The sequence below is a fragment of the Leucopleurus acutus genome (genome assembly GCF_964270905.1).
Source record: "Leucopleurus acutus genome assembly, chromosome: 15".
Lineage (NCBI taxonomy): Eukaryota > Metazoa > Chordata > Mammalia > Artiodactyla > Delphinidae > Leucopleurus > Leucopleurus acutus.
The window spans coordinates 52,662,976-52,678,122 of NC_139157.1; the positions used below are offsets into that span (position 1 = coordinate 52,662,976).

The 15,147-nt window shown below is 41.7% G+C and overlaps 1 pseudogene across 1 annotated transcript in view; it reads right to left on the reverse strand.

Moving 5' to 3' along the window:
• Window positions 1-1,575: 1,575 nt before the first annotated feature.
• LOC309972002 (large ribosomal subunit protein eL6-like) overlaps window positions 1,576-15,147 on the reverse strand; it is a 75,418-nt pseudogene continuing 61,846 nt past the window's right edge. The window contains exon 2 of the transcript in view: window positions 1,576-2,016. The product of the transcript in view is annotated as a large ribosomal subunit protein eL6-like (transcript). The remainder of the gene's footprint in view (window positions 2,017-15,147) is intronic.

Genomic DNA, 15,147 nt, shown 5'->3' on the forward strand with positions numbered 1-15,147 from the left:
TCAATAAATATTTATTTTATTATGAATGAACCCACAAAAAAATGGGAGAAAGGGAGTACTCCACAAAATCCTAGCTCTGTGACCTTGGGCAAGTTATTTAACTGCTCGAAAACTGTTTTCTCACCTGTAAAATGATGGTAGATACTACCTCATAGGGTTATCAGTGATATTAAATAAGTAAATCCACAGAAAACACTAAGCACATGAGAAGAGCACAGTAAGTGGTAGTGATTTTTACTGATATATAAGATTGATAGTGTGTATTCAGGCCAGACTGGTAAGTGTGCACATATGCCTTGTACCTTACCTAGCTTTTAGAAGCCATGTCTCTGTTTGTAGTGGTGCAGGGTAAAGAAGAATGTAGTAGCATCAGCTGAAATTGTTCCTCTGTTGACGTTTCTGTGTACAGCGTCTTGGAGGTGTGCGGTTACTATTCCTGCTGGGAGCTCTGCGGGTGGGACGGGGCGAAGCCATTTTTGCTTGGTTTATGCTAGCACCATCACCCGCCAGCCTCATCATCTTCCACGGAAAGGGGGAAGGGGAAGTTGGATTCCTTTCGAGAATGTGAGTTTACCCCCTTTATAATTCTGTCAGGGAAATTCTTTTGAAGATGTACCGGGATGGGCTGCAGAGTGTGGGGTGGGATGGAGGGAGGAGAACTTCATTTAAACGTGAGGGCTGGGACTGGGACTCCCTTTGGGCTTCCCTTCAGCTACCCGGCCTGTTTCCTTAGGCAGAGCTCCCTAGGGCGGGCTCTCCCGGTGATGTGCTCGCCTGAGGTGGGAGGGGTCCAGGGAGTGACAGGATTTAGAAGCAGATTGGACAGCAGATCCTTAGTGACCTTCCCTCTAGCTGGACCAGCTTCTCCCATGGCTCCCCCTCCTACCCTCACTTGACTCGACTTTCCACCCTGTTTAGAGTTGCGTCTGTGCCCCGGTGCCTGCTCTCACTATGGGCTACACTATACGTTTGCTGGGTAACCCCTCCCCGGCCCCCTCCACGTCAGCCATGCAAGCTCCAAGGGGACAGCAATTTTGTCTGCTACCTTCGCTGCTTTCTTTTTAGCTCCCAGGGCACGGCCTGGCACGCAGGGTCAAGAAATACCTGTTGTCGGATGAGTCCTTATACCGAGCTTGTTGAATTCTGCCAAGCAGCCCCTGACACGAACTGAACAATCTTTGTGCCCCAACTGTTTAAATGCCTTTTCTCGACAGCCCTCTGAAGTTGGTGTTCTTACACTTCCCAACTCGCAGAGAAGCTGAGGACCAGTGAGGGTCAGTAACTTGGTCAGGGGCAGTAAGCAGTTGATAGACGGTGAAGCCAAGGCCAGAATCCTCGCAATCTGGGTCTAGGCTCGGAGGCCCAAACTTCTCGTGGGAAGATGGCAAAGAGGGCCGATCGCGAGCCGCAGGCACAACAGGCCTGGACTCTGAAAGGTCAGAAGGTTGAAAGGAAGCCAGAGGTTCCGGCCATCCAAACATCCCCTCAGCGCTTCCGCGGCCGCCGGGTGTGTCCCGGGGCCTGGCCGAGCTGCCCCGAAGCCAGCGCGGGCCTGGCATGCGCCCATCAAACTGCCTAGGAGATTAAAAAGTGAAGCCTCTTCTCAAACTCCCTCCCTCCCAAGTCCCTGCCGGGGCCCACACAGCTCGAAGTTTCCGGGTAGGAATAAGCCAGCCACACGAGGCCGGATAGACCGAGCCCGGCGCAGGCGCGGGTTTCCCCACCCGCGGCCGCGGCCACCGTCTGATCCCCGCGGAAGACCCAAGGGAGAAATCGTGTCGATAAGGAAACTAGAAACTGGGAACTACTGCTCTGGGAACCGAGAGCCCGCCTGCTACGGGCAGCTGGCGTGCGGGGCGAGCTCGAGCGCGGGTTTCCGCTGGGCGGGCTGTGCGCCGAGCCTCGGCGGGGACGCGCGGACACGGGCGCGGCGTGGGCGTGGGCGCGCGCGGCTGGAGCGGGCGCGCGGCCGGGCAAGGCGCTGCCAGCGAGTTCCTCGTTCACATCGTCTTTATGCTTAAAAAATAAAAATCAGAAAAACCGCTTGGGAGTGGAGTGGTTTACTCTGTGAGTCCGTTTTTCTCCATTACTGCAGCGATGGAGTGAACGTAAACTTCACCCTCCCGGCCCTGCGCCCCCGAATCCGGGGTCCTTGCCTGGGCGCTCCTCGCGGGCGTCCGGGAACCCGTCTACCCAGCACGCCTTCGCAGCGCGATGGTTGTTTTTTGGTACGGAGATATGGGGAGTAGTAAACACAAGTTCACTGAGAATGTCACCGAATTCATAGGAGCTTTTGGTCATTTTGTCTTTATTTATTTTATCTTAAGTCAAGGGATACTAAAACCATAACTACTCATCCTGCGGGCTTCTGGGAGAAGGTGGAGATTAAAATACCAGAAAATTCTGGTAACCCCTGTTCTAATGAGTCAATTAAAAAGAGTTTCTTTACCCACCACCCCCAGGTAGAATCATAGGGAAATCAATGAAGGAATCTGCTCAACCTCTATAGTTCTGTTTGGAAACTCAAAACCAAATCCTCGTTGTTTTCAGTTGCAAATTAGCGTTCGCATTAATTGCCCTAAAAGGCAGCGATCTGCCTTATGCAGAATTTTGTTTTTGAACCAATGTTTGTTTCCATTTTCTTCCCTAGACGCTGCTAACTGATGTGGAACCATTAAAACAAAACAAACAAAAAACCCAGCTGATTTATGTTTTTTCTATTTTAGTTATTGAATCTTGTACTCTTGGCTAATTTCTTTTTTTTTAAGGGGAGGGTTTATTTCAAAATGGATTTTAGAGTTAAAAAGTAACTGAGATGTTAGGCAACTTTGTGGTAAAACCTAAAGTGCACCAGGGATGAAGACTAGAATTTAGTTCCGATTCTTGCTCCATTACTCACTTGATGTGGCCTCTGACAAGTCCCTTCACTGTCCTGGGCCTCAGGCTCTCTCTCCATCAGTAACAAGGGGATCATCTCCAACATCTACCTGTGGGTGTTACAAGGGTTAGTGAAATATGTGGTGAGTGCTTTGATTCTAGGGTGAATGACCTGTACACATAAAATATGATTATATCTCAGATTCATCTTTGATTCATCTGAATAAATGGGCCTTCCCTTTATTAACTCTCCCTGTTAAAATTTCAATATTGAGTTATTTGATTTTAAAGCTCTGTGTTGGGGCATTCTGTAGCTTAAAACACTCTTTGTAAAAAGCCTTGAGAAGTTATATGACGCTGTTAAGGGAGAACGTCTATTTGTTCATGGATATCGAACCACTTATCTTTCCAATTACGTCATTCAATGTATTAATTCAACAAATGTTTATTGAAAATGTCCTCTTTCTAGGGACCGCAAGGGAGTGCTTACAAAGGACTATCTTGTTTGACTACTGCTCCCAGACACTGTGTTAAACACTTTTTTTTTTTTAGGATACAGATTCTTTTTTATTTCATACACGTGTGCACGTGTGTGTGTGTGTGTGTGTTTTGGACGTGAAGGAGGAGGTTATCATAATGATAACAGTAATTGCCATTTATTGTCCACTTTATGTCAGGTACAGTTCTTGTTCATTTTAAAGATATTATCTCAATTACTTCTAGAAGAAAGTGTAGTGTCTCTTGATGTGAAGCCAGTTCAGACCTGAGTTTGAATCCCACTTCCGCTGCTTATCAGGTATTAGGCCTTTGTCATGTAACTTAACGTCTATGAGCCTTTTTTCTCAATGGAATAATAATTTCTACTTTGTGGAATTTCTGTAAGATTAATGCAATTATATATATATATATATATATATATATATATATATATATATATATATATATAATTGATTAGCTTATAGTAAGTCCCCTAATAAATGGTAAACGTTACTATTCATCTTCAGAATCACCCTATATGATGGGCATTTTTTTTTTTTTAACAACTTTACTGGGGTATAATTGCTCCACAATGATGTGCCAGTTTCTGCTTTATAACAAAGTGAATCAGTTATACATACACATATGTTCCCATATCTCTTCTCTCTTGCGTCTCCCTCCCTCCCACCCTCCCTATCCCACCCCTCCAGGCGGTCACAAAGCACCGAGCCGATATCCCTGTGCCATGCGGCTGCTTCCCACTAGCTGTCTACCTTACGTTTGTTAGTGTATATATGTCCATGCCTCTCTCTCGCCCTGTCACAGCTCACCCTTCCCCCTCCCCATATCCTCAAGTCCGTTCTCCAGTAGGTCTGTGTCTTCATTCCTGTCTTACCCCTAGGTTCTTCATGACATTTTTTTTTTCTTAAATTCCATATATATGTGTTAGCATACGGTATTTGTCTTTCTCTTTCTGACTTACTTCACTCTGTATGACAGACTCTAGGTCTATCCACCTCACTACAAATAGCTCAATTTCGTTTCTTTTTATGGCTGAGTAATATTCCATTGCATATATGTGCCACATCTTCTTTATCCATTCATCCGTTGATGGGCACTTAGGTTGTTTCCATCTCCGGGCTATTGTAAATAAAGCTGCAATGAACATTTTGGTGTTAAACATTTTATGTGTATTGTTTCACTGGATCCTCGTAATAGATCCTTGAAACATAGGAACTATCATTACCCTGTGTATAGAATGCAAGCTGAGGAGTTTGTTTGTAATTCAGTATGCAAGGTACTACCCCATCAGCATAGTCTTGTGAGGCCACTTGCAACAGTAAAGGGCTACCCTTTTGCAACCTCTGATGGAAATTTATGGCCACATTTTTTTATGAAGAAAAGGTTTTGAAACACTGCTTCAGCAGGTATGAAATTCATCTATGTATAGTGTTTAACAACCTTAAACCAGGTCATCCTACAGTTGAGAGGATGGATTAGAGAAAATTTACCTAAAGCAGTTTTACATATAGGCAAAATATGATGACCCAGTTGGAATTGGCTAAACATTCAAAAGCACAGCCGTCTGTTTCATCCCTTTCCTCAACACCGCCTCCCCGCCAACAAAAAAAAGAAAGAGAAAAGAAAAGACATCTTCTTAAGTTCTCATGTGGTCACTACCTGGTTTTGAGAAGTTATCTAAAAGATAAAATTGGAGGAGTTTGCATTCCTCACACGGGAAAGGGGTCATACACCCTGATTTAGTGAGGGAAAAGAGACATATTGTGGATTAAGCCAATTTTGCATGGCCTATTCTCCCTGCTCCTTATTCACATTTCTCATCCCTGGAAATATGGTCCACCAAATGACATCTCATAATGTGGGACAGGAGGAAAAGAAGCAAATTAAGACAGGATATACAGGTTTTTGTATTCTCTCTGTGGCCAGTTAGGCCAGCTGCAACAGATTGCTTAGAAAGTTCACTATTTACACCGTGGTATTATAATCCTACACATTTGCTGCATGCTGACAAGGTGCTAAGTCATCAGCGTGATTAAAGCAAACACCCATATGCTGGGTTGACAGTGTCCTAGTTTACAGTCTCCGACTTACAACACTGACACATATACACATATAACAGAAGCAGATGTGTATATGGACTGCAGCAAGTGCTGAATGACTTAGATAAAGAGGAATTAGTTGTGGTGCTTTCTCTGAATGAGAGAAAAGAAAGTGAGATAGGCAAGTCATATATTCAGAGAGTAGTCTTGGGAGAATTAGAGGAAACTCCTATCTTGCTTACAGTTACTTAGTTGGGAAAGGATTCTTGAGAAGGAACCAGAGATGGGGATTTCAGAGTAACAGAGTCATAATATGTTAGAATTGAAAGAGACTTTAGAAGTCCAAATCCAACTCTTTACTTTATGAACAAAAAAGCTGAGGCCCAGAGCCCTAGAGTGGCTAGTTAGTAGCAGATCTGGACTCTGACACAGATGCCCACCCTCTGATCCTCCAATGTTCTTCCACGTCAAAGGGTTTTTCTTGCTACTGTTTGTTTTATTAAGATTTGTTTTACTTTTTATTTTGGAAAATTTCAAATATGTATGAAAAAAGAGCAAATAGTATAATGAACCTCTCTCTACGTCTCTCTCTCTCTCTCTCTCTCTATATATATATATATATATAGCCTACGTTTATACCATTCTTATTTCATCTATTCCCTTGTTTGTATGTATTTATTTATTTTTGAAGTATTTTAAAGCAAATCCCAGGATCCATATTGTTTCACCAGTAGTACTTTGGTATGCAACTCTAAGTGATAAAGACTTTTAAAACACATAACCATGCTATTAGCATACCAAACAAAATGAACAATAAACCTTAATATCATCTAATACCTACTCCTTATTCACATTTCTCTAACAGTATCAGCGGTATCTTTTTTACAGTTGGTTAGTTTGAATTGACCTCTAAATAAGGTCCACACATTGTAAATTGTTGTTATGGTTCATAAGCCTCTTTTATTCTATAACCGTTCCTCCTCCTTTTTGTTTAATGGTTTTTTAGTGAAACCAACACATTTATCCTGGTAGAATGTGGCACCGTCTGTGGATTTGGCAGATTGCTTCCTTTGTGGTGTTGTTTATCTTGTTCCTCCACCTGTATTTCCTGTGGATTGGTGATTAGATCTAGAAGCTTGATTAGATATAGGTTCGGTGTATTGCAGCAGGTTCAGTGTACTTCAGCAGGAATACTTTATAGTACACTTGCTCTGGCATCATTTCTTGAAGCAGATAATGTCTGGTTATCCTGATTTCAGTGATCAGTGGGTTCAGGGGGTGTCAGCTTAATCTCCCCAACAGCCTTTCACCTAATGGTTTTGGGATCCACTGATGACTGTTGCCTAGAAGATCCATCATTTCACTGGAGTTTTATAAATGGTGATTTTCTCTGTCATTCCTCTGCATTTATTAACTGGAATATTTCTTTAAAAACGTTCTCCCATCTGCTCTTTTGCAGCACTATGGTGTAGGAAAAGGCAGGATAAATGCTTCATGCTTTCTCTTTTTAATTTTCAGAGTAGTGAGTGGGGTATAATAGAGATTACAGAGGTGGAGTAATTAATTCTGGACAAGGTGATCAGAGAGTATTTCTCAGAAGTAGAATTTGAGCTAGGACTGGAAAAATATCTATGATTTTGACAGGCAAAGAAGGGAGGAGAGTCAGAGCTCCATGGTCTCAGGGAACTCTGTGATCAAACGGGGGATGTGGTTGATACACTGTTGTGATTAGAGCATAGAGATCATGGGCTGATTGGGGAAGGGCCTGTCTCCCTCAGTAGATTGTGACACTCTTGAAGGAAAGGATCTAGGCCTTCATCTTTGAACTCTAGTGATAAGAAAGGTGCTTGCCACAAACTGAACATTTTCTCAATAAATATTTGACTAAATGAATGAATTAACTTGAACTTTCTTTGAGGGTCGGTTATATTTTTTGCTGTTATAGTAGCTTGTTTTACCTTAATCAAAGAGCAAGAGAACAGACTACTTATCATTTAATTTTAACAAAATGAAGAAAGAAAAGCATATGATCATCTCAATTGATGCAGAAAAAGCATTTGACAAAGTCCAACACCTTTCATGATAAAATACTCAATAAACTAGAAATAGAAGGAAACTACCTCAGCTTACTAAATGTCATGTATGAAAAGCCCACAGCTAACATACTCAATGGAGAAAGACTGAAAACTTTTCCTCTAAAATCTGGAACAAGACAAGGCAGCCCACTCTTGCCACTTTTATTCAAAACAGTACTGGAAGTCCCAGTCAGAGCAATTAGAAAATAAAAAGAAGTAAAGAAGCATTCAGATTGGAAAGGAAGAATTGAAATTATCTCTGTTTGCAGACTACATAATCTTAAATGTAGAAAACTCTAGAGATTCCACAAAAAAGCATTAGAACTAATAAACAAATTCAGCAAAGTTGTAGGATACAAAATCACCAGACAAAATCAGTTGCAGGGACTTCCCTAGTGGTGCAGTGGTTAAGAATCCACCTGCCAATGCAGGGGACACAGGTTCAAGCCCTGGTCTGGGAAGATCCTACATGCCGTGGAGCAACTAAGCCCGTGTGCCACAACTACTGAAGCCCACATGCCTAGAGCCCATGTTCCGCAACAAGAGAAGCCACTGCAATGAGAAGCCCGTGCACCACCATGAGGAGTAGCCCCCGCTCGCCACAACTAGAGAAAGCCCACGTGCAAACGACAAAGACCCAATGCAGCCAAAAGAAAAAAAAAATTCAGTTGCATTTCTCTACACTAACAATGAACAATCTGAAAAGGAAATTAAGAAAAGAACCCCATTTACAATAGCATAAAAAAGAATAAAATACCTAGGAATAAACATAAGCAAGAGGGTGAAAGATTTGTGTACTGAAAAGTACATGACGTGGCTGGAAGAAATTAAAGAAGACACAAATAAGTGAAAAGACATGCTGTATTTATGGATTGGAAGGCTTACTGTTGTAAAGGTGTCAACACTACCTAAAGCAATCTATAGATCAATGCACTCTGTCAAAATCGCAATGGTGTTTTTTTGCATACCTAAAATAAGTATGTATTTTTGAGGGGCCCTGAATATGAAAAAGAGGAATAAAGGTGAATGTCTCAAAACTTCCTGATTTCAAAACTTATAAAGCTACAGTAATCAAAACACTGTGGTACTGGCATAAAGAGACATTGACCAGCGGAATACAATAGAGAACCCAGTAATAAAACCTCACATATATGGTCAGATGATTTTTGGCAAGGGTGCCAAGGCCATTCAATGGGGAAAGGACAGGCTTTGCAACAAATGATGCTGGGGAAACTGGATATCCACATGCAAAAGAATGAAGTTGGGCCTTGACACCAAAACTGTACACAAAATTTAACTCAAAATAGATCAAAGACCTAAATGTAAGCGCTAAAACCATAAAACTCTTAGAAGAAAACATGAGGGAAAAGCTTCATGACATTGGATTTAGCAATGATTTCTTGGATGTAACACTAAAATCCCAGGCAACAATAGAAAAAAATAGATAAATTTGACTACATCAAAATTTAAAACTTCTGTGCATAAAATGATAACCATCAACAGAGTGAAAAGGCAAAACACGGAATGGGAGAAAATATTTGTAAATTATATATCTGATAACAAGCTGATATCCAGAATATATAAAGAACTCCTACAACTTAACAACAACAAAAGAAATGAACCAATTCAAAAATGGGGCAGAAGACTTGAACAAACATTTCTCCAGAGAAGATATACAAATGGCTCACAAACACGTGAAAAGATGCTCGACATCACTAATCATTAGGGAAATGCAAATCAAAACCACAGTGAGATACCATTTCACATCTATCTGAATGACTACTACTAGGGGAGAAAAAAGGAAAAGGAAGAGAAAAGAAAAGAACAAGTATTGGTGAGGATATACAGAAATTGGAATCCTTGTGCACTGTTGATGGGAATGTAAAATGGTGCAGCCTCTATGGAAAACAGTATGGCATTTCCTCAGAAAACTAAAAATAGAATTACTACATGATCCAGCAATTCTGCTGGTGGGTATGTACCCCCCAACATTGAAAACCGGGTACATCCAGTTTCATTAACAGGATTAATCACAATAGCCAAAAGGTGAAAGCAACCCAAGTGTCCGTGGAAAGCTGAATGAATAAACAAAAGGTAGTATATACATACAATGGGATATTGTTCAGCCTTGAAAAGGAAGGAGATTCTGACACAAGCTACAGCATGGTTAAACCTTGAAGACAATGTGTTAAGTGAAATAAGCCAGTCGAAACCCCCCCTCCCCTCAAAATACCCGGAATGAGTCCATTTGATTCTACTTATATGAGGTACCTAGAAGAGTCAAATTCATAAAGATGGAAATAGAACGGTTGTTGCCAGGGGCTGGAGAGAGGGAGGAATGGGGAGTTGTTGTTTAACAGGTGTAGAGCTTCAGTTTTTAAGATGAGAAGAGTCCTGGAGATGGATGGTGATGATGGTTTTACAACAGTGTGAATATATTTAACGCTGCTGACTATGTACTTTAAAATGGTTAAGATGATAAATTTTGCATGTGTTTTACTACAATTTAAAAAATGAGGATAAATAAAATTCCTTGCTACTATATACTAAATAATAGGAGAGAGATTAAGAGAACTTAAATATACAATTCAGTGCAATGCTCAACAAAGAATCAATCCTATTAAATACGTTTACTTTCAATTACAAATTTTTTAAAATGTTGAACTCATGAAAATAATGAAGGGCTGAGGAAATGTTCCCAATTAGAGGAGACTAAAAATGCATGACAATTAATTGGAGTTGTGTGATCCTGGATTGGATCTCAGAACAGGAAAAAAAAAAAAAGAAAAGAAAAGCTATAAATGACATAATTGGAACCATTGGAAACAACATGAGTGGTGGGTTGGATATCAGTATTAAATGTTACATTTGTTGATTTTGGTAAATGTGCTGTGGTTATGTTATGTTAGAGAAAGCCCTTATTCCTGGGAAATATACACTGAGGTATTTATAAATCAAGGGGAATTATGTCTGCAATTACTCTGAAATGATTCAGGGGAAAAATAGAGTGAGCAGATGATAAAGCAAATGGAGCAAAATGCTAACAATGGATGAATCTGGATAAAAGACCTACAGCAGTTCTTTGTACCATTCGTGAAACTTTTCTGTGTGAAATAAAAAATAAGAAACAAAAATCAAATGGTCGTCTCTGGTCTCAATAATCAGCAGAGGTGTAGGTAAGAAAGGAATAGCATTGCTATACAGTGCCGTAGTGTGGCCTTGGCTGGGTGAGCTTAGGGCTTTATAACTTGCATTTTCTCTATCAAGAAGTAATTGAGGATTGACTTAAGTACTAAATCTGTACTTTTGTGCCATCCCTTGATATATGAATGATTTATTGATCCAGAAAATCCTCCGATATGGGAGAAAACCACTAGACTAAATTCTATTGATGTGACTTTTGTGACGTAAACATATGCCATAAAATCAAAGGAGAAAAAAATCCATCTGGGGACTTCCCTGGTGGCGCAGTGGTTAAGAATCTGCCTGCCAATGCAGGGGACACGGGTTCGATCCCTAGTCTGGGGAGATATGCCGCGGAGCAGCTAAGCCCGTGTGCCACAATTAAGCCTGAAATCTAGAGCCTGCGAACCACAACTACTGAAGCCTGCACACCTAGAGCCGGTGCTCCACAACAAGAGAAGCCACCGCAGTGAGAAGCCCACGCACCTCAACGAAGAGTAGACCCCGCTCGCCGCAACTAGAGAAAGCCCGCGTGCAGCAACAAGACCCAACACAGCCAAAAATAAATAAATAAATACATTTAAAAATAGAAAAAAAAAAATCCCCCAAACAAAAACCCCCATCAGCTCTGTGGCTTGTATTAGTCAGAGCTTGGGCTTGAAGTGACAGCAACGCAGCTCAAACTTGCTTTATTCATCAGAAATTTATTGAGTGCCCACAATGTCCCAGTCTTTTTTTATTGGTATTAGAGATGTAACAGAAAACAGGCTAAAAGCCCTGCCTTTCTGAATCCTGCATTTTGGTGATCGAAAACAAACTAACAGACATTAGGTGAAGGAAAGCAGGGAGTGATCTCTGGGCTCATACAGCCATTTCTGTGTAATAAGCCACCGCACAGATCTCAGTGACATGTGAAGGCAGGCACTGATTTAGCTCACACTCTGGGTGGCTGGACCAGCTCTGCTGATCTCAGCTGAGCATGCTCAGGCATCAGCAGACTGGCCGAGGGAGGCTGCAGTGCAGAGCCGGATCCACGCCTGCTTCTCTGACAGGTGAGCTGAGGCAGGTTCTCCTGGTGATGGCAAGGGCAATGAGAGCCCTTGTGGGTCATGTGTACTCCAGTGCCGTTGGCCAAAGTCAGTCCCCTGACCAAGATCAAAGTCAGGGAGTGGGAAAATACGCTCTCCCCATGGAAGTGAGGGAAACTGCAGAGTCTCAGAGCCAAAGTGGTGGATACAGGGAGGGGTGAAAATTGGGGCCAATTATGCAATCTGTCACGCTGGGAAGTTCACAGGGTCAGGCCAGCTGGAGTCACCTCTTTATTTCCTTGTCTTTCTCTGTCTCTCCCTCTCACAGCCACTAGTCTCTGCTGCTTTTTGTGTGTTCTTGGCCACATTTTCTCCCGTGGTCCCCAGGATCCAAACATGGCAGGATCCAATAAAAGAAAGGTGACACTTGTTCTTTTGTTTTTTTCATCTCAGAAATCTCAAAGAAGGACTTATTTTTTTGGGTCCTTGCCTGGGTTAGGGTTAAATGTCTGGTTGATAGTCTAATATTGTAGTCAAGGGACTGGAATGCCCTGATTGCCAAGGCCTGGACCTCGTGTCACCTCTGCAGTGGGCGCTGTAGTTGGCAGTTGTACCAAAACCCTATAGGAATACTGGGTGGCAGGGGATTATGTTTTTCAACAGAAAGAAGACTACTGGGTAGACAAAAAAAGGTGGCTGTCTGATAAACACCCAGGATTTTGGAACTTGTTCATGTAACATCGAGTGTTTTTCTCAACAAGGAAGTTAGGTGGTCTTTGGCTGTTTCGTTGATGTTTGGGGGGAATGTTACCTGGAAAAAGGTTTCACATCGCTCATTTAGAATAAGCTCTGACTACTGGCATAAAGATGTTTCAGATGGGCTTAGTTCCTACTAACATTTTATTCATTAGACTTCTCAATAGGCAAAATATTAAGCTAGAAAAAATTATGGAAACTGCCCATTTTGAACCTGATAGCAAATATTGCCTTCCTGTGTAGATGTCGACCAGACATTGGCTTTCAGCACGAACACATGCTCTCAGTGGCTCACCCAGAGCCTTGCCTTGGCTCCTGTGTCCACCCGTAGGAGTTGGCTCAACCCCAACTGGCCTTAGCGGATCACGGAGGTTTCATTTTTCTTACTTGTGAATGGCTTCGGGATGGGCCCATGAGCGAGTTCTCCACAAGGAGATGGGAAGGAGTTTCTGAAAGAGGTATCTTAGCTCTTAAAAAGAGTCACAAACCTCTGGACATTGGTGTCTGAGGATGTGATGCTGTAACTGTCTTGTGATTATGAGAAGACGTAGCTGGCACCCTGAAGATGAGGTGGGAGGATGGAAAGACCCTGGGTGCAGGACCTTGCTGCTAAACCACTGAATTAATAAGCTCTGGAACTGGTCTCCCTCTGGACTTTGGTTATGTAAGAAAATAAGTGCCCTGAGAGTTTAGGGCATCTCTGTTTGGGTGTTTGATGACTCACAGATAAAGGCATCCAATGGAAGCAAAGAGTTACTTATTTTATCTGGAGGCTCTTTCTCACTTGGATTTGAATATTTAACAGGAGATGAACTCAGATACTACCAAACTTGCACTCACCCTTCACTCTAAAGTAGACTCATATAAAGCTACATTCCTTTTACCACGACAGGTGTAGAGCTATGTTAAGAATGCGTGTAACATAGGAGTCTTAGGTACAATAATAATTCTGACTACTTATTTGTTCTACTACTTATTTTGCCAAAACTATCTTGTCCTACCTTTTGCTCTCTCTTTTTTTTTTTATGATTTCACATGTCTGTTTTATAACCCTAATTTGAGCACAGTTACATGAGGGGAAAATATTTAACTTATTCAGAGGCTCTCTCTCTTTTTTTCTCTCTCTCTCCTAAGAGAAAAAGCACTGAAGGAGGAATTGTTCCCCCCTTCCTCCCCCATCCCTCATCAATCTAAAGTTGAGGGAGGAAAGGGTTAGTGCTGGTAGGATGAAGTAATCTAACTCAAAAAAGTGAGAGGGTCAGTGGATTTCAGTCTTTTTTACTGTGGTGCTTTAGTTCTCTTCGAGGACCCAGCTTTCAGCTCCTTGGCCTCTTGACGAGGCAGGAAATTCTTTCAGGAGACTGAGCTTCCAGAATCACATTCTCCCTTTCCTGCTGTCTGCGCTGCTGTTAATGGGCCCTGGCTGCTGGCATCCTCTCGAGAGGGACGTTCAGCTTAGCCCTGCCCTACGACCCCTCTTAGAATGTCACAGGGTTGGCTCTGTCGCATTTCTCCCTGGGATAAGCAAAGCTGTTGGATTTTTAGTCTTGCCTTATTACTTGTCTCAGCTACACCTTTCGGCTTTAAAAACTAATTAAAAATTTTTTTCTTCTTCTCCTCATCTGTTTCAATATTGATGAAAACCCAATAAAGAGGGAGCCTGGTGAAGTGCTGTGTTGACTTACTCGTTGTTTTCAAAGGACACATGGTTTGTATTTAAAATCAAGAAAGTGAATTTCCTTTAACTCAAAAATAAGGCAGTTACCTTCTTTGTATGCCTTTGGCAATAAAGAATTAAAAACATTTTTTTTATTAAGACAATTTTTAGAGCAGTTTTAGGTACACGGCAAAATTGAGGGGCAGATACAGAGATTTCCCATATACTCCCCCCCAAATATGCATAACCCCTCCCGTTATCAAAATCGCCCACCAGAGTGGTGCACTTGTTACAATTGATGAAGCTGCATACACACATCCTTATTATCCCAAATCCATAGTGTACATTAGGGTTCATTCTTGGTGTTGTACATTCTGTGGGTTTGAACAAATGTATGATATGTGTTCATAATTATAATATCATACAGAGTAGTTTCACTGCCCTAAAAATCCTCTTGACTTCCATCCCTCCCCCACCCCAACCCCTGGCAACCACTGGTCTTTTTACTGTCTCCATAGTTTTGCTTTTTTCAGAATGTCACATAGATGGAATCATATAGTAGGTAGCCTTTTCAGATTGGCTTCTTTCACTTAGTGATATGAATTTAAGGTTCCTCCATGTCTTTTCCAGGCTTGATAGCTGATCTCTCTCTTTTTTTAAAAATTGAAGTATAGTTGATTTACCATGTTGTGTTAGTTTCAGGTGTACAGCACAGTGATTCATACACACACACACACACACACACACATATATACACATTTTCAGATTGTTTTCCATTTTAGGTTATTTTTTATTCTATTTTTGTTTGTATTTTTTAAAAATATTTTATTCTATTTTATTACAAAAAATATTTTTGACTGCGCTGCGTGGCATGTAGGGTCTTCGCTCCCCGACCAGGGATCGAGCCTGTGCCCCCTGCAGTGGAAGCATGCAGCCTTAACCACTGGGCTGCCAGGGAAGTTCCTCCATTATAGTTTATTATAAGATATTGAACATAGCTCCCTGTGCTGTAGAGTAGGTCCTCGTTGTTTATT